Here is a 25,111-nt window from a genome sequence, read left to right as displayed (position 1 = left end):
TATCAGGGAAGCTTCCATGATCACTGTGGCCCTTGGCTGATGTGGGCAAAAGGGGCATTCTATGTGGGTAAAACCAAGAGAAAATTGAAAGAAAGAATATTAGAGCATGTAAGGGACATTAACAAAGTAAGAAGGAAAGTGCACTTTATAATCATTCAGTGAAATGTTTGGGTTTCAATAAATTCTTGTTTTTTTATTATTGACAGAATTGTTGACCATTTTAGAGAGGGTGATGTTAACCTATACTTAGAGAATTTGGAGTTAGAATGGCAATTGAGGACAAACGCCACTATATCTCCAGGTATTAATGATAATATATCATTAAGTGCTGTATTGAAGTTAAGAGCATTGCAGGTTTAAGGTGACCACTAGAAATAATCTCTCTTTTATAACACACACCCCCTTTTTTTTGTAATGTCGCGTATGCAGGTTTAAAATACATACACGTTTCTTTGGTACACTTCGGTTAGTCAAGTTTAACTTAACTTATTTATAGCAGGATTTGCACATATTTATGTATCATCTTCTTCTTTCGGCTTTTCCCAGTTAGGGGTCGCCACAGCAGATCACCTGTCCGCTAATGAATGGCAGTGGAGTTTTATGGTGCCGAGTTGTCCAACCTTCCACAGAAGGCACACACACGCACACACTCATGCCTAGGGCCAATTTAGAGTGTCCAACCCACCTACAGCATGTCTTTGGGATGTGGGAGGAAACCGGAGCACCCGGAGGAAACCCACGCGACCACAGGAAGGACATGCAGACTCCGCACAGAAGGCACCCCAGCCGAGAATCGAACCAGAGAACCTCTTGCTGAGAGGCTGCAACGCTAACCGCTGCACCACTGTGGCCGCCCTGTACATATTTATGTATATTTATATTAATTTCTGCATGGTTATATATATTTTTATTTAGTCACCCAGATATTTAATATTGTAGTAAATTTACTAATGTGTTCAATTGGCACAGCATTTTATAAGTAGTAGTGGGCGTGTTGTATTTTAGAGTTGTATAAATGTAGAGTTTTTTTTGTGTTAATTCACTCTGATGATGCCCTATGGACAGATAGGGTGAACGCGCTAGTCTGTGAATCAACAGTTCTTTTGTTCTCCTTCCTACCAGTTTGCGGATTACTCAGCGTTTTGACGCTTCTTTTTTGTTTTGTGAGTATATGCTCCTTTGAGCAAGTTTGCTTTATTTTGTGGCATTCGTTTGGGTTACCACCACCGAGTATGGAGGGACTGAGATTCTGCTTCTGCTCAAACAGCAACAACGTATGTTGAACGCCCATGGTTCTGACCAGATCAATCTGTCGAATTCTCAGGCTGAACTACTAACACTACATTCCACACCAGGGACTTCAGGACTTAGTGTCTATAGACCAGAGGTAAACAAATGGTCTAAAAATGATGGTCGGATGAATTCAGCAAGTGGATCATTGTTGAATTTAGGTTCATAAGTTCATACTAGGCTATCTGCCCTGAGGCAATTATAAGCCTAGCCCGATTCTGTATGGCTTACGCCACCCCTTGATTTGAGTATACTGTGCCCTTTAAGGTTTAGTTTACTGTGCCTCTGTAATAGTGACATGGGAGTAATCCCTGGGACAAACCTACGATCCCCCATCCACCTATCGAGATTCTTCTTGAAGAGATTCAGTGAGGTGCTCTGCCTCACATGAACTGGAATTCTATTCCAGAGCAAAGGGAGCCTCTGGGTTATGAACCTGTCCCTCCAGCAAGTTCTATTTATTTCTGTGCTGAGGTTCAAGTCCCTCGAGGGTGTGGCTCTAAGGGATTTAGATTTACTGAGGTGGAGCATGTCCATTAATTCTGGATTTGACATAGCTTTGTATGTCAGGCATAGATCGCCTGGAAGTAGGCGGTATGCAACTGAGTAGAGCTGGAGTTTTTTTCAACCGAGCAGCATATGGCATCTGTTTGAGACCCTTGATCCTCTTGGTGAGATACTTTTGGGGTCTTTCTAATTGCTACAGGTGTCGGGTAAGGTACATCCCAAAAGGGGCATTGTATTCTATGATGGGCCTGATGAGGGATGAATAAAGGGGCACAATTACCTCTCTTGATCTACATGTGAAACCCTTCGTGATGAGGTGGGCTATGTAGAAGGTCTTTCTAACCACTTTGGCAATGTGGTTTTCAAAGGAGAGATTGCCATCAACTTGGGTCCCCAGGTCCCTAATAACTTTCTCTGTACTTAATGGGTGTCTGCCTATGTGGTAATTTGTGGGCACATTGTTTTTGCCAAAGGGTATGACTATACATTTTTTGGCATTTAGCTTTAGACCATGACACTGGCACCAGTTATCTGTCTCTGAGACCTTTTTGAAGGATGTTTGCGTCAGCTGGAGAGTTGATTATGGCGCCCAGTTTGCAGTCATCTGCGAACTTGGTGAGCCATAGTCCTCCCACGTTTGCCTGTACCTCGGAAAAAGTATATACCGAACAAAAGTGGCCCCAGGACAGAACCCTGTGGGACGCCACTTGTGACTGGTTTAGAGTCTGACATGGCTCCAGCAACTCTCACTCTGTGGGTTCTGTCTTTGAGCCAGTTTGCGACCCATCTTGTGACATAGGGGTTTATATATAAGCTGGATAGCTTATCTATGATGCCAGAGTGGGGTATTGTGTCAAATGCCTTTGCAAGGTCCAGATAGGCTGTGTGGACTACCTTCCCTTCATCAATGGCTTTGGTGACTGTTTCGAAGAAGTCAACCAGGTTCAAAAGGCAGGATCTGCCCTTGTCAAAGCCGAACTGGGTAGGATCTAGTGTCTGTAGGTCCCCAATGTCTTTGTTTATGAGCTCCATGATGATCCTTTCCATAGCCTTGCAGACTAAGCTAGTCAGGCTTATGGGGCGATAGTTTCCAGGGTCCGTAGAGGCTCCACCTTTGTGGAGTGGGACTACTGTTGCTGTACGCCATTCTGTGGGCACATATCCTGTAGTTCCTCTTGGAGTTCATGTAGGACGCAACCTGGGACGCCATCTGGTCCCATGGAAGCAGTGTTTCTTGCTTTGGAGAGGGCAGCCTTCACCTGAGCATCAGAGATGTTTGGGAAGCAGCCCTCTGCTGGGATAGATACTTGCTCTTTGGGAGTTTGCACTGAACCTGTCTGCCAGGATATTGGCGATGTCTGTGGGTTCAGTGTATTTTTTGTTGTTTAGAATCAACTCAGAACAAGTCTGGGAGTTGCATCCCAGGTTTCTAACATAACTGAAAAAGCCTTATGATCGTCTTTGGTGTCCTGTGCAATTTTTCTCTTGAAGCTGGCCTTGGAGGATTTTATGAGGGATTGTAATTTTTTGCTAGTACTGATCAGAGATGCCTTCCCTATTAGGGATTTTGCTCTATCATGTAGTAGCTTCCTCCTTTTGTTGTACAGTTTATTTATGGCAGGGGTCCACCAGACTGGATGCCTGCCTTTGGATGATTGGGTCTTGGTTTTGTTCGGGATAGCATGATCCATGCATTCCTGGAGATGTCCGTAGAATGCGTTTATATAGGATTCTGCAGTTTGGGCCGTAGTTTCCACTGGCCCTGGGGCCTTGAAGGATTCCACTTCAGTTTTGAGAAGTTCGCTTTTGAGAAGTTCGCTTTTGAGAAGTTTTTCACTGTGGTTTTCTGGGCTGGGGGTGGGGTCGGGATGCAGACATCCAGTGAGATTAATTTATGGTCTGATCTTACCAATGAGGGATATACTTCTGGTGTGGAGCATAGAGTCCCCATGTTGGTAATTATCAGGTCTACTATGTTGTCCCCTCTTGTGGGAGTGGTGACTAGTTGTTCCATAGCATTTGAGTTTATAACTTCCAGGAATCTTTGGGCTAAGGTGCTGGGGCTTGAGTAGTGCTCCCAGTCAATGTTTGGGTAGTTGAAGTCGCCCAATATAATGGTGTTCAGAGAGATCTTCATGTTCTCCAATGTTTTCAGGAAAGCAGAGTGGGATTCCTGACTTTGAGAGGGTGGTCTGTAGGATGCTATAAACTGAAAAGCAGTCTTGCCCACTGTTAGTTGCACATGGATGGTCTCTGATACTTCGTGCAATGCCACTAACCTGGAGGTGTGGATATCCTTGATAAATATGGAAACTCCCCCTCCTTTTGTGGTTCAGTCCGGGTTTTGGGGCCGAAAAGCATGATATGAGGTATAGCCTGGTAGTGCTGGGGTGCTCTCTGGAGCTTTGAACCAGGTTTCTGTCACTGCACAGATATCTATGTTCTCCATACTGAGGAGAGCTTCGAGTGCGTGCATCTTGAGGTTAAGACTTCTGGCATTTAGCAGCATTACCCTTAGTTTCTTGTTCCTTGTGCTGTCTATGGGGGTGGGTTTGACTTTTGAGCCTTGCCTAAAAAAGGCACTATGGGGGTGGCAAGAGCCTTTGCCAATATCCGAAAGCCCAGTGGTGACAGGTGCAAGCTGTCCCTAGCGAAGCAACGTTCAGTTCAATAATGAAATTATCGGAATTACAGTCTACGGACACCCCCCCCCCCTCAAGGGGAGGGGTATGGTACATCCGCACACAGCTCCACACATCTGAGAAGTTAAGTTCAAAGGCCTGCAAGCTGGCAATCTTTACTTAAAACGTTCATTGGAACTAAACCAAGTGCCGAAAGGCTTAAGAATATGGAAATTTCCCAATGAGACAGAGACAGTATCGATCATGCATGGTGAGCTATTGGAGCTTTTTGACCGCACTGGGTTAGACCTAGTGCGGATTATTAGAGAAAATGATCAAACTGTGTGTACTAGAAAAAGAAACAACTGAAATAAACAGTTTAAATAGTGACTTGCTGTTTGAAGCTAACAGGCCATTCTATTTTCATTGAAACGGACAAATATATGAAAGAAAATTTTGTCAGAAAACAAAAGAAAATATTAAGAGATACTAATGATTACATGCATAAAACTGTTTACCCTTTACCTAGTAAGCATGCTAAGGAACAAAATGGTTTGGCTAACAGTTCTGAAGATAAATTTAACAGGGACAATGAGCCATCAAGTGAGATTGTTAATGATTTTTAGAACAGCCTCCACTCCCAAGAATGTCCAAGAGAATACAGAACAGACAACAGAGATAATGGGAGGGGGGGGGACAAGGGAGGAATTCATTCTACCAACACCACCAGTGGAAGGACAAGGTGTTAGTGACAGTATGTTGACTGGACATAGTATGAAGGTCATTACAATGATGTGGTACCTGTTGACCAATTTGTATGCGACTATTTCTAAGAATGATTTTAATATGTATAATATTTCGCAACACACAAGTGAAGTACGCATGACCTTGTTTGGTAAAGGTTTTTCATTTGTGCCAAGTTTTAAGCAAGATGTTGCTAAAGTATTAACTAACTTTAAACTTTTTATTAGACAATTAAACCTGAAGTTATATTTTCATGATAAACAGAAGTCAGTTGTACCTTATGTTACACAGCTAAAAAGGAAAAGTACATTTGTCCCACCAAGTAATTTACATGTAGCTGCATTCGAGACTGTTTGTGAAAATGAAACAAGATGTATTCTTAAGAATTCAGGAAAACACCAGGAGTACAATTCAACAAGAGATGAAAGGAATGCGTTGAAACAACTTAAAGAGCATAACCAGGTCAGAGTTATGAAGCCTGACAAGGGGGGGGGTTGTTTTGATGGATCACCAGGATTATGTATGTAGAATTTATGAGTTGTTAAATGACACTGAAACATATGAGAGGGTCTCTATTAATAAGCCGAGGAGAGCATATAGTAAAATTGACTGGGTCTTGCATGATTTTTTAACCCAGAATGTGCTTTATTAAACAGAGTACAAATATATGACTGTAGATTTCCCAACACCCAAGATATCTGGAATTCCAAAAATCCACAAAGATTTACACAACCCCCCCATTTAGGCCCATTGTGTCTCTGCGACTGGCTCAAAAACTGAGCCTACAGCAGCATACATAGACTTCTGGTGTAAAAATTGTGTACAGTATTAAACACATTTTAAAGGATTTGTGGCATTGTTTAGAAATCTTAAGTGACACTTCCATTAATGATGACTTATTTGTTACAGTTGATGTCACAAATTTATTCACCTCTATACCGCACGATCAAGGCTTGGTGCTTTTTGGAGATGCCCTGTTTGGCAAAGAGGGATGCACAATGTGAAGAGACAGCTTTTAGTTGATTTGATGGAACTAGTGTTATTGAATAATTTCCTACTATTTAAAGGTGAAGTTTTCCATCAAACAATGGGTGTAGCTATGAGGGCTAAATGTGCGCACATATAGGCTAACCTGGTATTAGCCAAGTGGGAGGAAGACTGTTTTTGAACACAACTTGTATGGTAAAGTGATTACATGGTTAGGATTCCTTGATGACATACTGATTTTATGGCGAAGTTCAGTGGGTGAGCTTGAAGAATTTATTAGTTATTTAAATTCTACAACGTCACTTTTGAACTTTACATATAAAGCTTGTAATGAGAGCATTGCTTTTCTTGACATTACACTAATTTGGGATAAAAATAAGAAATGTATTTCTAGAGTGCATAGAAAGAAAACGTATTCCAATTCCCTCCTACATTACAACAGTTGTCATCCCAACTATCAAAAAGAGTGTAGTAAAGGGCCAAATGGTTAGGATTTCAAGATTGACAAGTAGTGAAGATGAATTTGAACAGGAAATGTATACTCTTGTAGGTATGTTTCAAGAGAGGTTACCTAAACAACTTACTGATTAAAATTAGGAATGAAGTACGTAGAAAAAAGAGAAAAAAAATCTTACCAATCGTGCATACCAACACAGGGACTACATTTACAAAATTAAAGGTGATAGATTATGATACACCTTTAGTATTGCCTTTTAATTATGAAGCTATACAAATATGGACTATGGTCAACAATTCATGGAACCAGATTCTAAGTCCTGACATCAAAAATATGTTAGGATTGGCACCTAAAGTGACTTTTTCTAGAGGTGTTAACCTTAAGAATCTATTTGAAAAACCATGCAACAAGAAAAGGATGGTATCTAGGATGTCTAAGTGTAACGTGTAAGGCATGCAAGTTTATTAACACAGGGCCATATGTCATGGTAGAGGGGTGCCAACGTTCGATACCTAGTCCAGGCAATTGTAACTGTAATACTAGGATGGGGGTCTATATAGCTACATGTTTGACCTATTCAGCGTTGTATTTGGGTAAAACCACTAGAAAATTGAAAGAATATTAGAGCATGTAAGGGACATGAAAAAAGTAAGAAGGAAAGTGCACTTTAATCATTCAGTGAAATGTTTGGGTTTCAATAAATTCTTGTTTTTTTATTATTGACAGAATTGTTGACCATTTTAGAGAGGGTGATGTTAACCTATACCTAGAGAATTTGGAGTTAGAATAGCAACTGAGGACAAACGCCACTATATCTCCAGGTATTAATGATAATATATCATTAAGTTCTGTATTGAAGTTAAGAGCATTGCAGGTTTAAGGTAACCCCTAGAAATAATGTCTCTTTTATATCACCCCCACCCCCTTTTTTGTAATGTCACATTATGCAGGTTTAAAATACATATATGTTTGTTTGGTACACTTTTGTTAGTCAAGTTTTTAACTTAACTTATTTATTTATAGCAGTATTTGCACATATTTATGTATATTTATATTCATTTGTGCATGGTTATATATATTTTTATTTAGTCATCCAGATATTTAATATTATAGCACATTTATTAATGTGTTTGATTATTTTTAACTATATTTCTTTAAGAATTGGTACAGCATTTTATAATTAAAAGTGGGCATGTTGTATTTTAGAGTTGTATAAATGTAGAGTCTTTTTTGTGCTAATTCACTCTGATGATGCCCTATGGACATAGGGGAAAAGCTCTTAGTTAGGGAATGAGGATTACTTTGCTTCTCAGAAGGGCCTTCTTTAGAAAAAGGGGACTCAAGGGGAAGGGTGAGAAGGCATACAGACGTCCCGTGGGCCAATTGTGTATCAGATCGTCCCTCGGGGATTCCCACTGTGGAGGGATTAGGGCAAACTAGCTGCTGCATTTGTAGTTTGCTGGGGAGGCAATAGGACTGCAGCAGGGCTGGTCCCAGTGGCTGAAAATCTTCACCGCCACAACTTGATTGAGGGACCACTCATGAGGCAGTAGGATACATCTGCTCAGCTTGTCTGCAATCACACTGGAAATCCCGGGAATATGCGTTGCTATAAGAAAGCGGTCAGAAGCTATTGCCCATTGCCAAATTCTCATGGCCTCTCGACATAACAGATGGGACTTAGTTCCTTGTTTGTTGATGTAGCAGACTACTGACATGTTGGTCGGACTGTATAGCAATTGTCCCTGACGGAAGGGTGGATTGAAATGCTTGCAACGCTAGAAGCACTGCCCTCAGTTCTAGGACACAGATATGCAGGTTGGCCTTTATGTCAGACCAGGTGCCTTGGACAGTTTTCCCCTTGTAAAGCTCTCCCCACCCTATCAGGGAAGCGCCCGTGATCACTGTGGCCCTTGACTGATGTGGGCAAAAGGGGCGACTCCATAATTCTTTGTCTGGCTTCATCCACCACATTAAATCCTGTTTGCATCATTGAGCTATACGTATTTGAAAGGACATAGGATGGTGCAAAAGATACCACTGTATCCGTAGGAGCCACTGGATAATTCGCATGTGTAGTCTTGCTAAGGGCACTATGGTTAACTAATGCTACCATCGAGCTCAGGGCTTGAAGAACCACCACAGCTGAAACTTGGTTTTGACAGCGTACCACCCGGATTTGGGATCTTATTCTGTGTAATCTGTGATCTGGAAGACAGACTAGGCAAGCATGGGTATTGAAGGCAAGCGTCCAGTCTGGTGGACCCCAGCCATAAACAAGCTCTACAACAAAAGGAGGAAGCTACTACAAGATAGAGCAAAATCCTTGTAAGGTAAGGACACCTTCATTCATTATAAAAAAAAAAAACTAAGAGCTCTCATAAAATCATCCAAGGCAAATTTGAAGAAAAATCGACTCTGACCCTAGAAAGAGAATCATAGCCTTTCTTTAGCTATTGAAGAAACCTAGGAGGACCCTCCCATGCTCAGAATTAGTTAGTTCAAAAAATGAAAAAAATTACACCTGACACACATTGCCAACATACTGGCTGACAGGTTCAGTAAACTCCCCTCCCCCCCCCAGATTATTCTATCTTATTCCAGAGGATACATCTCCAAACAAACATCTCGGAAAGACCTCACTAACAAACTCACTAAGGCAAAACAGCATCCATGGGACGGATGGTGTCCCGGCCGTGTGTGTGTACTCGAACTCAATGAAGAATTAAACCACAGTTAGAACAGTTGTTTCACCTAGCCTCACCCACTCAGGAGGAGCACAATGACGTGGCGACCCTGCCACTGTGGTTCCACTTCACACCTCTCCACAGACCCTGGAAATTAATACCCGCCCTAGTGCCTTGAATCTGCTTATCCAAAAGCCCATGGAGAGGATCATAATATAACTCATAAAATAAGACATAACTTTTTGATCCAACTCAGTCCAACTTTGTCAAAGGCAGATCCTCTCCTGAAACTGACTCTAACTTTCTTGTTTCCAGAAGGCGGCACTTGAGGCAAGGATGGATAACAGCAGTCAGGCAGTCCAAAAGGCCTGGCAAAGGCCACCAAGGCAATACCCCTCAAAAGGTATCAGAAAAAAAAATCGTCAGATCATCGCCAGAAACCAAAACCCATAAGATGCAAGCTAACCCACAACTAAGGAGACAGGTCCACATTCAGAGAGTTGCTAGAGCCATGTCAAAGACTCAAAGCCTGTCACAAGTGGTGTCCACAGGGCTCTGGGTCCTTACTTTCTTGTCTTCTATCTTTCTGGAGGACAAAAAAGCACAACAGGGTTATGGAGGAGGTGTTAAGTGATGACTTTGCACATGACTGCATAGTCGAAAACAGTCGAAACACAGACATCCTCCCTCCATACTGACAGAGCCAGGGCCTGAAGTTAGAGCCATGGCCTGAAGTTAGCGCCAAAAATGCATAGTCATACCCTTTAGTCACAAAAGGCTACCCCCCTAACTGCATACAGAAAGTATCCACAGATCTGCTGACCTAGGTTGACATCCACTCAGTACAGAAAAAGTCATCAGAGATAGTTACACAACCTTCTTGCTAAACCCAATCTGGATCAAAAATGGATATCACCACCTATCAAGGGGAAGGATCGATCCCACCCAGATCATGAGGTCCTCATCTCTGTACTACACAATGCCCGGGGAATGGATTGATGACCAGACCTGCCTCGAATGTATCTGATCAGACACCTGCTGCACCAAGGTCTCCCTGCCAAAAATGCCAAGGGAAATAAAGAGGTCTCAAAAAAAATAAACAGCCTCTATCAAAATTGGAAAGATTCTCAACATATGTTCAGCTCATAGGATATGAATGTCATCATACTGCTTGAGAATCAAATTCACCTCAAAAATAGATTTTGTCAAACCCGAAGGGATAAAGGTCAAAACCTATCAAACGAAAATGCTCAGAACAGACAGAGGACAGATTCGGAGAACTGAGACTCGTATTGAGGGGAACAAAGAGACACCCACTGAGAGACATGGAGTCTCTCTCCACTCAAGGAGAGAAGGCAGATGGCCTCTGGTCTTGTTCAAGAGGAATTGTACCCAGGGATTACTTCTTGCCTTGATATGACCAGGGATTACTTAATGGCCACTGTATTTCAGAGCAGGCTGCTTGAAGGGGCATAGTTTTTATTCAAACATAAGGTGCTTATATTAAAGAGGCTAAAGGCTAGGCTTATAAAATGCCTGAACCTATGATACCTATGAATGAACCTATGAACCTATGAAAATTGCTCCTACAAATTCCAAAGTTTGAGAGGGAATCAAGTTGCATTTCCCCCAGTTTATAGAGATTCCTAGCAGTTCTGCTAGTGATAAAGTGTAGTTTACAGCCATCTACAGCAGAAGCTTGGTGGGGGCAGTGAGGAGCCAATCATCTAAATTTGGAAATACTCTGAATTCTTGAAGTCTCAAGTGAACTGTTACCACTGCCATGCACTTTGTGTACACTCTGGGGGCTGTAGAGTTTCCGAAGGGCAGCGTGTGGAATTGGAAGCGATTGGCTCCTAGCCTAAAGTGAAGGAATCTTTTGGAGCGTTTGTCCATTCTTATGAGAATACGCATCCTGAAGATCTACTGAGCACATCCAATCGTCTTTCTCCAAAAACGGAAGGATAGACTGAACCAGGACCATCCAGAATTTTTCCTGTTTGACAAATTTGTTCAAGATGCTGAGATGCAAAATTGGTCTCCAGTCCCATGTCATTTTTGGCACTAAAGAATCCTGAGTAGAATCCGGATCCTATCTGGTCTGGTAGGACTGTTTGGATGACTTTTTGAAACAGCTTCTGTATTTCTTGAGCCTCTGTTTCCCTTTGATTGGATGGAACACCAGTAATTTGTCTTGATGACTTCGGCTAAAGATTGAATGGAATGTGGTAACCTCTGGTTATGATCCTCTGCACCCAAAAGTCAGTAGTTGTTTGCCAGGCAGGAAAGGTGCAGGGAGAAATGTCCCCCGACTGCTTTCAGAGGAAAGCAATCGGGCCGCTCTTCAGGAGCGCTGATAGGGCTGTCCAGAGAAGGAATCTCTGGAACCCTGGTTACGCGGACCCCCTCTGCCTCTGTAGGGGCACCTTTCGGATGAGTTACCCCCTCTGCCCTGGGAAGTAAACTCACCACGTGTCACAGAAATGACCCTGATATTTCTTTTGCCACATCTTTCCACTCCTCTAGTTCCTAGAATAGGAACATTGAGGGGTGGCAAAACATACGCCCATGGCAGACGGGGTCTTGTCATCCCTCTCACACCTGGTCAATGTATCTTTTACTTTTGGGCCAAAGAGAAGCAGCTTCCACTGGAGCATTAAGAAAGGAAGACTTTAAAGGGTCCGCAAAGTCACGGAGGCGTATCCAGGCGTGACGTCTCAGGACAACTGAACCTGCCGCTCTTTCAGTAGCGTGGGAAAACAAACACATGGAGGATTCGGATGTGGATTCCAGGGTAGCAAGCTGAGAGGCAACCTTGTCATGTACCTAGTCAGAAACTGCTCCTGCTAAGGTTTCAGAGAGTTTGGAGACTAGGCCTCTCTGAAGCCTAATGAAGTGTGCCAGACAGTTCAAAGACCTAACAGCAAAGGTCGATGATGCAAAGACTCGCTTCCCTAACCTGTCCACTGCCTGAGACTCCTGTTTGAGGAGTTGACAGTCTGGCTTTCCTCAGCAAGCTCCTTCCTAGTGGCAGCCACCACCACTACAGCATCTACAGGAAGACCCTTGGACCAGAGTAGGTGTTGCTCAGGAGGGGATAAAATCTTGTCTCGTTTCAGTGGGATTGGTTCAATAGTTTCAGGACTCTTCCATGCATGCTGCACGATAGTTATTTCAGCTCATCTGCAGGCGGGGTCATCCAGGAAGTAGAGGGTCAAGCACGAAAAGCCTGCAAGAATACGGACTCCTCAGAGGAGAGGTTGGTGGAGTTCGTCACCCCGCTGTTTCAGGATTTCCAGGATGTCGCCAAAGGAGACATCAGGGAGCGACCGTGGGGACTCCTCCTCTTCATCGTAGTTGGTCTCATTTGTGAGGGACTCCTCAGGGGAGTCCACGACCCTCTTGCAACATCCTCATGTGGTACCTCTCAGCAGGGGCTTCTGAAGAGGACTCCTAAGAAGGGGGCAACCTGTGGCAGGGTATCTTGAGACTCTTGTGCTCGATGTCCCGAAGCAGTGGCTTGTGTCAGCTGTGGCTCAGAGGGAGGACATAACTGGTACTGCGACGCAGACAGTTTGCCTGGAGAGGCAAGGGCCCTCCATCTCCTGGAAAGCTGGCTTGCCCAAAAAGGGATGGGAGCCCAGAACAGAAAAGGACACCCTCTGAACTGGGGTCACACGTCACTCCAACAGACCCACTACCAAGGACGGAGCTCCAAGAGGACTAGGTACCATTACAACTCCCGAAACCGCAGACAGTGCAGTGGAGTGGAAAAACTTTGCACAGTACTACATGTCACAGTGCCCACAGTCCAGTCTCGATCCTGAGTGGCTTGTCTCCGACTGAATCGAAGGCCAAAGGGTAGACTCCGGAACCACGGTGAGGACGCTGGAGTCCGTGGAGATAAGACTCCCAACTCCTAAAGGGAGGAGTTTTGGAAGGTGTTGTAATCCCCCTTGCCATCAGCAGCTGATCTACAAGAAACACCACATCCAGTTCTGAGAGGCTCCTGGTTGATCATGTTGATATCCCTGATGGGGAATCAGGTCGTTCAAAAAGGGGCTAAACTGCTGCCCGAAGAAAGGATCCACTGTGGGCGAGTATCATGTCTGGGTGGAATGGTCTATCAGCACAGAGGTCGCGTGGGTGGAGACATGTGTGGAAGGTGAGTCTGGTACTGAAACACCTGAAGCAGATACTGGAGGCAGGCTCGGTGCCATAGCCATGGTCGCTGCCAAGGTCAGAATTATCAAAGATGGCAGAGAGGCAGAAATCACTTATTTGGGCAAAACTGGTGCAGTGACTGGCGGCAAAGGCAAATTTTTGAAGCCGGCACCATGGTTGGTACCAAAGGCGGTGTCATGCAAGTCATTTTAGACCCAGAGGGCAAAGTCGTCAATTTTGGTATCTTCTGTCTAGGTTCCTGCTTTTTATCACCAGAAGGTGAGTACGAAACCAAATGCGGTCTCTTTTTATGTTCTTTACTAGGAGGGGGTGAGCCCTCAGACCCAGAAATAGCCTCTGAGAAGGGGGTCTTAAGAAGACCCTTCAAAATCAGTTTATTCGCTCTCTTGTTAAGGGTTCGAGAGCTATACCCTTTACAAATGGAACAAGGAGGTTGAGTAGACAGATGAGGAACACCCAGACAATGCACACGAAGAGTGGGTGTCTGAATTCGGCATTTTGCTGCTACACTGGTCGCATTGTTTAAATCCAGAAGTTCCTTTCTTTTTTGACATGGCAAACTATGAAAAATATCAACTAACTCAATAACAAATATAAAAATAATTAAAGGAGACTTTTTTTTTAAAATAAGAAAGCAAGAAAGGGAAAGGGGAATACCAACAATGGTATTAAATAGCTCAAGGGTAAGGTAAAGAGAAAGGGAGAGAGAAAGGGCCCATACCAACAATGGTACTTGAAGATTACCTAAACGGTAAGAAAAACAGTGAGACAACAACAGTAGTTGAGTGGGTAAAACTAACGATAAACTAAAGAAATATATTAATGTCTGAATAAGGAATGAATGAAGAAGATTAACATCAGATCAAATGTTTAATTAACAAAAAGCTCAACATCATTAAAGTCTAGGAGTGGTGGCAGAGAACAATTTAAACTTTGACCAATGTGCTGACTACCAAAGTCAGGGCAATATATCTACAGCCCATCTAATTCCAAAGAATATATGTAGCAACACCACGAAAATCAGCCTACCATTTTATACTTCCAACAATCCAGTCCTTACTAAATACAATGTTGCATTTCACAGTCTCAGATGAAGCCACAATCAGTCGCATATATTGAGGAGGTATTATTGTCCATTCGCTATAAGACACCTTTATCGTGATTTTGAACGAGTGAGTGATTCGGTTTTGAAAGGAAATATAAATGATTGTGCTAATTCTATGTTGCACACATGCCATGATGGAGACTGTTACCATTTATTATGGTTTAGTGCTTGCTTAAAACATTGGCATTTGTGCTGCAATAAGCGACTTTATTGGTCTATTTATAACCATTTAGAAGTCTCGCCTGAGAATGGGTGTGTTTTTCCTCTTCTTTATATATAGATTTATAACCTGACAGTGATTGGCTGTTAAGCTTAAACGTGCCATCTCTGATTACTGAAGAGGAATACACGCCCTCAGGCTTTGCAAGCCATTTAGGTTTCTTAGCATAGTAACAGATGTTTTGGTTATCCCACTTAAATATGCGATACTATAAGCTCAACAAATAACATTTATTGTTTAGCTTGGAAATGGCCAGTATACCTTTTAGTTTTAGGAAAACTATTGATCGCATTTCTATACGTGATCAAATGAGTCTATTATTTATTTTGTGCATTTAGTATGGCTATAGAACTTGGAAACCATTGGTAGTCTGGTATTAATCTGTCACTTGATTGGTTAAATATTAACCATTCACAAAATGCAGTATGAGGAGGAATATATGCCTCAAGTTAACACTGTGTTGTATAGTATATAGTTTAATGTAATCAGATAGACCATCGGGTTGAAAAACGTGATTCTATGGGCTTAACATTGGTCATATAATCTGAAAGCTATTTGCAGTTAGGTTAAATTTACATGCTGACTGGTTAAATATTAAACATTCATAAAAAGCAGTACGAAGAGATATATATGCCCTAAGGTAATGTTGTCGGCTTATAGTTTGGAACTTAACATTACCAGATTGGTTATTGCACTGAAATATGCAATTTTATAGGTTCAATAGCAAATATCCATAGCTTGGTCAAGACATGGTAGGTACACGCCTTAGTTTAAGGCCATTGGTGATGGCATGGTTTTATGTGATCCGATAGGCTGAATAATACTCTGTTAGATGCATTAATAAAGTATATATAGTTCTGGTTATTTAGTGTATTGATCTATGAATAAAGGTGTACAAGTTTGGTATTCTTGTTACACACCTATTGAAGTCCATCTTTGTCAATATAATTCCTTTGATGACCAATTGTTTATCAAAGCAGATTGGTATTTGTGCTTTTAGTTTTTATTGGTCAAACATCAAGTTTACAACTCATTATAGGCACATTTAGTGTTATTGTAATATAACATCAATAAAATAAATAATATTAGTAGTGATGGTGTAGCTTTATTGCACTTTACTACTATTAATGTTACATAAAGTTGTTGGCTTTTAGCTGGTACCCTTGATGCGTAGGCAACAGCTTTACCTACATGAAGTTTGCACCATTCATTTACATTTAATTTGAAATTATAGATCTTTCTGCAAAGGCCTTTAGGGCAAATAATAAAAGATGAATTTATATTTTGTATTACAGAAATATCAGATGAATCATTTTGATACTGAAATATTTAGTATATATGTTTCATACATGTGTGGGTTTGAATGTTTCTGATGGGCTGGGTGCTATGGGCTATGTTAAACAATTTTTACTGGAGAAAATAAGCTAGCTGCATGACAATCCATGTCCTGAATGGTCTATTATTATTAACTATTGATTGAATAGAGGATGCTTGCATACACTTTATGCCATTTAAGTTATTAATCCTACTGGATATCTTGTGAGGGTGTGTGCTGATGTGTATTTTTATTGGTTAGAAGTCTTTTAAATTGATTCCTCTATTATCTGATGAAGTTCCATTAATAGCGGGATGAAATCCGTGTGCGAATAAAAAGATATTTTATTGCAGCTGGGGTCTTCGATTTCGTTTAAGGATACCATTGGTGATATGGATTTGGCTTAGAAGGAAGTCTTTCGTGCTTACACGTCTGCATTTATTCGTGGTTTACAGTTTTTCTTGGTTTACTAATGGAAGTGTGCCAACTGTTTTTCACCAGAATATTCAACAAGTAGGTGGTTAACCGCAGGAAGCAATTGGTGGCTGTGAGAAAGAATAACCAATATTAGGGTCGGACTATTTAAAACTGGACAGTTATTTGTGCTTGACAAAAGAGAAGTGGTTCAGTCAAGTAACTGGCAGCACAAATGGAGGGTGTTTTTGCTGGGTGGCAGTGCTCTACCTTCCAGGTTCAAGGCCAAGTTAAAAGACGTTATGTACTTACCATATCATTCCATCTGAGTAGGTAAACTTCACTTGTCAGCAACCTGTGGGTTTTCGGATCAGACACGGATCCGAGCCGGCAGCATACCAAGCAAAATGTTTTGAGCTCCAAACTCCTCCCCCCTACCCATACTACACTGAGACCTCCTTCCAATCCTCAGATCGAGCTTGCCACTCCACACGTGACACCAACAAACTAAACCCTGAGACCCCTGAGCCAAGGACAAACATCAAGCTCTTGAACTCAGGACATAGAGCTCAGCAGAAATAATCGCCAAGGTAAGGTAGGATGAGGGAGGGATGGTTACTGACAAATGAAGTTTACCTACTCAGATGGAACGTTATGGTGAGTACATAACTTCATTATCTAAAGTGGTTAACTTCATTTGATCAGCAACCTGTGGGACAGAGTCCCCGGCTACCCAAAATATTGGGAGGCCCTTAAGGAAGGATATTCCGGAGCACTGCAGAGCCAAAGGAAGCCCTTCCTCTAGACACCAAATCCAGTTTATAATGAGTAATAAAGGTGAGAGAGGACGCCCAGGTAAGCTGCTGAGCAAATGTCATCCAGGGAAAACTCTAGACCAGAATGCGGCAGACGTTGCCATAGAGCACGTAGAATGAGCATGAACTCCTACTGGTTCTGGTAAACCAAGCTCTCTATATGCTTGTAGGATACAAAGGGAAATCCACCTAGTGAGAGTCACCTTTGAAACTGGTTTCCCTGAAAAAGGCTTAGCAAAGGAAACAAAACGTTGATCAGATTTACGAAAGACCGCCGTCCTGTGCAAATAAAAATTTAACTGCCTGTGAACATCCAGCAAATGAAGTTTGTAATCCCCTTTGTTCTGAAAATTAGGGGAAAAAAACAGGCAAATTAACAGACTGATTAATGTTAGTCTCAGAAGCAACTTTAGGGAGAAAAGACTGATTAGTCCTGAGAGACGCCTTGTCCTTATGAAACACTAGATATGGGGGTTTCATACAAAGAGCCTGAAGCTCCGACACTCTCCTGGCTGAGGTGATAGCTACCACAAAAGCAGTCTTCCATGACTAGAATTTTAAGTCAACTGATGCCAAGGGCTCGAAAGGAGGCGCAACTAAGGCTTGAAGAACCGAAGTCAGATCCCACGGTGGGGACGGAGTCTTAATAGGAGGTCTCAGAAGAAAAGTGCCTTTCAAAAAGGTCTTACAAATTCTGGCATCAGCGAGAGAGCCTAAACTGTCCCCTACATGGAAATGAGAAGAAGTCGCCAGCTGGAACTTCACTGGCTCGTTGCTGGAAGATACGAGACAAAGTCTAATACCGCTGACATCGGAGCGGTAAAATGATCCAGATTTCTCTGTGAAGCCCAAATGTCGAAACGTCTCCATTTGCCAAGGTAAATTTTCCTGGTAGAGGATTTATGTGCCACAACCAAGATGGATTTAACAGGGGAAGAGATAACGGGAGTCCTAGCAACTAATGGCACTGGAGCAGCCAAGCTGTGAGCTTCAGGCTGTCCAGATTCGGAGGAAGCATTCCCAAGGGATGACTAATCCGATCCGGAATGGGATGCAAGATCCAGGATGGAGCTATGAGATGAGACCGTAGGCAGGGAAACCAAACATGACAAAGCCAGAATGGGGCTATAAGGATCATTCTGCTCCCCAACAGATGATCTTTCTGTAAGAATTTTGTCATGAGCGGGGAATACGCATAAAGACGACTGGGTGGCCAACCATGAACAAGAGTGTCTCTGGGGGCTTCCCCCATCGGGGAATTAGAGCGAAAAACTTGCTGCACTTTGCGTTGGATGGCGATGCGAAGAGATCGCAGCAAGGCAGATCCTACTTGAGGAAAATGTGTTCTGCTACACAAGGGTTCAGAGACCACTCGTATGGAGAAAGGATAGTTCTGCGCAATTTGTCTACCAAGATATTGGATCGACCCAGAATGTGCGTTGCTATCAGAAAGCGGTTGGTGGAGATCGCCCAATCCCAAACTCTCATGGCTTCTCGACAAAGGGGATAAGACTTGGTTCCCCCCTGTTTGTTGATATACCAAACCACTGACATATTGCCTGACTGGATCACAATAGTTCCTAGAGGAAGATCAGCATGAAGGGCCTGCAATGCTAAAAGAACCGCTCATCTCTAGAACATTTATATGCAGAACAGTCTTCGCTTTTGAGTCCACGTGCCTTGAACAGTTCCTGCCCGAACAGTGCCCCCCCCCACCCTAGGCAGGAGGCGACCATGGTCACCGTGGCTTGGGGCGAAACAAATGGACGTCCCTCCTGCAAAACCCGGGATCACAGCCACCATGAGAGAATTTCTGCACACACTGCTCAGAGGGATCGGAAAATCTAGAGGTTGAAGTAGTATCAGCCACTGAACTTGCAACGTCCACTGTAAATTTCTCATATGCAGACGCGCACAAGGGATCAGGTTGATAGCTGCTGCCATGGACCCTAAGGCTCTCAGGACTAATTCTGATGGAGGTGCAGGGGACTGCAGAAGCGCCAACACGAAGTGCCAGGCTGTGTAGTCTGTCTGGAGTCAAAAATGCCCTGGTCTGAAGAGAATCTATTCTCGCCCCTATGAAGTCTAACACTTGAACAGGTTGAAGGGAAGATTTCCTGAGATTTATGGTGATTCCCAGCTGAGGTGATATACGGAGAAAGAAATCCCTGGCTAGTAAGAGTAGATGCCTGGTGGGGGTGGTGAGGAGCCAGTCGTCCAGGTACGGGAAGACCTGAATGCCCTGAAGTCTCAGGTGGGCCACTACAACTGCCATGTTCTTGGTGAACACCCTGGGGGCTGTGATGAGACCAAAGGGTAGAACCCTGAATTGATAGTGACTGGCCCCTAGCTGAAAGTGGAGGAACCCCCTGGATCGCCTGTCCATCAGGATATGGTAGTACGCATCCTTGAGATCCATCTAGCACAACCAGTCTTCCTCCTGCAAGAAGGGCAGGATGAATTGAAGCGCGACCATCCGGAACTTTTCCTTGGCAATGAACAGGTTAATTGCTGATAGGTTGAGAATCGGTCTTAGGTCCCCCGTCTTTTTTGGCACCAAAAAGAACCTGGAATAGACGCCTGATCTGGACTGGTCTGGGGGCACCTGCTGGATGGCTCTTTTCTAGCAGCTTTTGTATTTCCAAAGCTGCAGCCTCCTGCTGAGCGGGAGGGACGTCCGGGAGAAGCCTTGTATAAGGGGGCTTGTTTGTGAAGGGAATAGACTAGCCTCTGGATATTACTTTAAGCACCCAGCGATCTGTCGTGATGGACTCCCATTGGGCTAGGTGCATTGAAAAACGCCCCCCCCCGACCTCCTCCAGAGAGGAGCAGTCGGGCAACCCCTCAGAGTTGCTGTGTGGGTCAATCTGAAAAAGGTTCCCGTGACCCGAAGTTCTTCGGCCCCCCTCTGCCTCTGGGCCAGCGTTCACCTTGTCCCCCTCTGCCTCTGGGGGAGAAGGAGTCCTGAGTGTTCTGGGACTGCTGAGATTTCTGGAACCACAGCTTCTTTTGCCCTCGCTGGTTCCTGGAAAAGGACCTTTGGGGGTTAGAGAAGTGGATCCTGATGTCTGACAGCGTTTTCCCGTCTTTCTCGCTCTGGACAAGCATATCGAGGACAAGCGTATTGTGGACAGTCTTCCCAAACAGGGTCGAACCGTCAAATGGTGAGTTAGCAAAGGACGCCTTGAAGGGTTCTGAGAAATCGCAAAAACGTAGCGAGTTGCGACACCTTTAGGCGATACCGGACCTGCTAGCCCAAGCGGCTCCCTCGGTGGTGTGAGAGAGTAGATGCATGGACTTACTGGACACAAACTTGAGTGGCGCCATATGAGCAGAGAAGGTCCATTTATCCTCGCCCAACATGGACTCCAGGGGAGAGACTGCATACTCTTTCACAAGGTCCCGCTGCAGTCAAATTACATGGGCCAAGTAATTCAGTGCCCTTACAGTAAAGGTAGCTGAAGCAAAGGTCCGCTTTCCAAGACTGTCCATCACCCTTGACTCCTTGTCTGGGGGTGGACCGAGGAACTTTCCTGGGCGAGTTCCTTTTTTGTGGCCGCCTCCACCACCAACTGGAGAACCTTTGCTTCAAGAAGCTCTATCTGCCGGGGGGGGGGGCTCAATATTTTGTCGGGCCTTTTGGGAATTGGCTACACAATGTCCGGCTCCTTCCAAGCTCTGGTGGTAAGGTCCACCAGAGGGTTGGCTGGGGGGGGGGGAGACACCCAAGAGGTAGATGGACCTGTGTCAAATGCCTCCAGGAATACAGACTCGTCAGAGGAAGGTTTTTAGGTGGACCCCCCCCGGCAAAGGATTTCCATTATGTCTCCGAAGGAGAAGTCTTTGGGGGGTGATTTGGGGGAACCTTCCCCTTCCTCCAAGTCAGTATCCTTGGTGAGGGACTCTGGGGAGTCCAAGTGCCTCCTTTTACACTGGCGTTTGTGAGGAACCTCCTAAGTTGGACTCTCCGGGGAGGGCTCACAAATGGTTACGTGTTCCTCCAGGGGAACTGGCTGGGGTGCAATAGACACAGTCTGTCCCGGGGGGGGGGGGGGGACTGGATGACGGAAGACAAGCCCAACTGCGAGAGGGCAGGGATGGACCCCAAGGAAGGAGTGCAGGGTCTCTATCCTTCAGAGTGAATCCTCTCCACTATGAATGCCGAAGGAGAACCGGCTTCCCTGAAACTGGTGGTGAGGGTAGCAGAGACCCTCTGATCTGACGATGGGATCGGAGCCGAAGTTGGAATGGCAGGACCCAAAGGGACGATATGCCCCGACCACAATGGAGCTAATGACACACATCCCCTCGGATCCAACGCCCAACTCTTGGCTCAGAGAGCTCGGATCCGAAAGCGGATCTGACAGACGAGACGGCATGGCCAGCGTCGAGGCCAAAAGTACCATCGGCTGCGACCCCCTGACTCCGGGGCTCCTCAGATCCACAGACTCCTAAATCAGATGGTGGATTGGAGGAGCAGCTATCAGGGTGAAAAACGGAGCCTAACTCCCTGCACCGGTGGGGGGGGGCAGCAACACTACCACCTGCAGTCGAGTTTCTAGAAACTTTCACATCATCCCATCCACGTCTGCTTCAAAGATGCTCCGAGTCTATCTAGAGGATGCCGCCGAAGCAAAGACGACCTCGGGGGTGGTCTAGCCTCCTGCTCCGGCTCCAAAGAAAAACGTGGTGAACAGAGGAGAGGATGGCCTAGTAACTAACAGGAGACAAAATCACCTTAGCGGGAGGGGCCATTGGATCCAACTCGGCCTGCGCTTGCGGCCCTTCTCTCTCTCGTTTTCCTTTTCTGTTTGCCTCTGTCTCCCTGTGTTTGTCTTTCATTTTCTCTTTCTTGGCCTCTCTCTCTCTCTCCCTGTGGCAAGGTGGGAGTGTGAGTCCCGGACAGGGAAGGAGGGCCAGAAGGCTGGACAGCCACAGCAATGGCTGGCGAAGAAGCTGTGGAAGAAGCAGAAGTTGATTCCGCTTGTAGAAGACCTGCCAGAATCAACTTGTTCCTGCGATTCCGCAGGGCTCGGGCATTGAAGGCCACACAGATTTTGCAGCCAGATGACAAATGAGGCACCCCCAAGCAAACTACACACAGTGTGTGACCGTCTGCTGGCAACAGCTTGTTTACACACACTGGGCACTTAGAGAAAGTCACTTTCTGACTTTCCAACATAGTAAACGCGCACACACACTATGGGCGGGAAGGGGGGTCTACACTGACAGAAAGTTAACAACTTTCTAACTACAAAACGCAAATATCTAGCGAGGAGGGAAAGCCGTAAAGTGGATAAACTATTAGCTATCTATAGATATATCAAAGGGGCACAACACAGACCAATAAATTTCGAAAAACCCTGAAAACTTGCCTTGGAGCTCAAAAATCCTGTGCTGGCAAAGCCGCGACAAGTGAGATCTGGGGATTGGAAGGAGGTCGCAGTGTAGTATGGGTAGGGGGAGGAGCTTGGAGCTCAGATCTTTTTGCTTGGTATGCTGCCGGCTCAGATCCATGTTGGATCAGAAACCCACAAGTTGCTGATCAAATTAAGTTAACTACTTCAGATCTGGCAGCACAAATGGAAGGTGTGTTTTGCTGAGTGGCAGTGTTCTTCCTTCCAGGTTCAAGGCCAAGTAACTGGCAGCACAAATGGAAAGTGTTTTTTGCTGGGTGGCAGTGTTCTACCTTCCAGGTTCAAGGCTAAAACACATTTTGCTAACCTGCTGGACTGCTTGGGTCCACTGGTCTGTGGGGACATCTTCTATAAATAACAATGTATGCAAAAGTTGCGTTCGCTTAGCGGAATCACCCTAACATCTCGCAACATACAATCTCTCATTGGTAATAATCTAATTAGAGGCAATCCCAGAGCACATGCACCCACCACCCTTTTACACCTGTTTACACTCCATCACTCACCTAAAGCATCTGGAAATATCCTCTGAATTATGAATATGTACAAAGTTACCAGAGGAAGCATTTCTAGTTTAATATACGAAATCTGCACTCTCTCTCACCCTGGAACAGTTCTTGAGTAGTGAAAGCACTTCCTTTGCTGTCTGCACTGTGTTTTCTGGATGTCTTCTAACAAAGGTAAACAATTCCCTGACATGTAAGAAGGCTTATGCCTCTGTAGGAAGTAGGATTTTAAATCTGGTGCCCCCCCCCCGACCCCAACACTCACTCGGTAGAAAGAAGGGCACATGCTTGGCCCTTGGGACATGTGAGTAATCATTATGGATGCACATTCATATCTCCCACACTACTCTCTTTACCCTGTCATAAATTGTAAGATACTTCTCTATGAAAGATTAGGTTGCCAGCCATACTACAATGGGTCTTTTCTCCTCTCCTCCTTCTCTGACCTCGGTTCCAGTGCTTTCTTTCAAGGTAAATGTCACCTTCTGGCAGTCTGGGCCATCTTGCAAAGTGCTGGTGTACTAAAAAACAATTCTGCCCCCCCCAGTCTTGAAAGGACCCCTATAATTCTCAGATTATCCCTTCTTGCTCTGTCTTCAAGATCACTGTACCATCCCCATCATCCGCTCCATTTTTTTTTTTTTATTTTACACGTTAACAACCTTCCCCCTTATCCCTTTATTTTCTCTTTGTGGGTCAGTAACTACATCCAAGTGAGTTGAACGCTTTTTACCTGCTTTATCTACCTTGGCTTACTTTTCTAGTCGCTTCAGCCTGAATTTGTCTAATTCAGTATTAACTGTATTAAAATCAGCTTGAATTTGTCTAATTCGGTATTAACTGTGCTAAAATCAGCCTGAATGTGTCTAATTCAGTATTAACTGTTAAAATCAGCCTGAATTTGTCCAATTCAGTATTAACTGTGTTAAAATCTGCCAGGATTTCCTTTTCTAGGGCAGCTGCTAAGTGCACATTTAGACTTGGAGCTTGGTTCAAGGTAGTGTCTTCCCAGTCACTACTGTCAGTTCAGCAGCCAATGCCATGCTGCAGCCGAATGCAACAGTATGTCAAAAATTAGTTTTTTGTCAATATTTATTTTACATTAAGTTTTAGGAAGAGACATCAGCTTACTGGGATGGACTTTGTCTGCTAGTCAGGGTTTTAGCTAGACACAAGGCACAGTTTCTTATCTGCAGCTAAAACAAGTGTTCAACCAAACCCTATTTGAGTACCACAATGGGAGTCCTCAGGGATACAATGCTTTTAGTACCTAGCTGGAACTACTACTCCTGTAAAACACTGACTTACATATTTTTTCTCCTATCTCTTTCTAAATGGTGCACTCTCATTCTGTTAAGATGTATGCTGTTATGCATGATTAGAATATTACAACTGCATGTTAAACAATTAATATATGTTTATTACTGCTTACAGCTTGGGCCATGACTGGAGAGTCAATGGAACATCTGAAATAAATCCATTAACTTGCTGGAAAAAAATGTTAATGAACAAAAAAGTATTCAGTTTGAGAACAAATTCTGCCATACAGATAACTGCATAGCTCTATGACTAAGTGCGACTCTTTTGCGACTGGTACTCAAAAGAAAGCAACAGTCAGAAAGAAACTGCAATTAGTATTCCAAAAACAAGGAAAAAAGTATTTCCCAAAGTAAGCAAGCTTCCCTGCAACACCACATCCTGCTATTATACACAAAAACTCTGAAGTCTCTATCTTGGAGAAAGAAGAAATCCTCCAGATACCACAGTCTCCATTTTCTGGAATCACACACCACTGAACACAAACTAACATGTTTACCACTAGCAGGCTGAAATCAATCCTG

General features: G+C 44.0%; 1 protein-coding gene across 1 annotated transcript in view; it reads right to left on the bottom strand.

The window, feature by feature from the left end:
* HOOK2 (hook microtubule tethering protein 2) overlaps positions 1 to 25,111 on the bottom strand; it is a gene marked incomplete in the record, with an annotated part of 1,827,100 nt that overhangs the window by 1,242,381 nt on the left and 559,608 nt on the right.

Source organism: Protopterus annectens, chromosome 9.part0 (assembly GCF_019279795.1).
Source record: "Protopterus annectens isolate FY-2018-M chromosome 9.part0, PAN1.0, whole genome shotgun sequence".
Taxonomy (NCBI): domain Eukaryota; kingdom Metazoa; phylum Chordata; order Ceratodontiformes; family Protopteridae; genus Protopterus; species Protopterus annectens.
The sequence above is the reverse complement of the archived record's forward strand: the minus strand, read 5'-3'. Positions and strand labels throughout refer to the sequence as shown.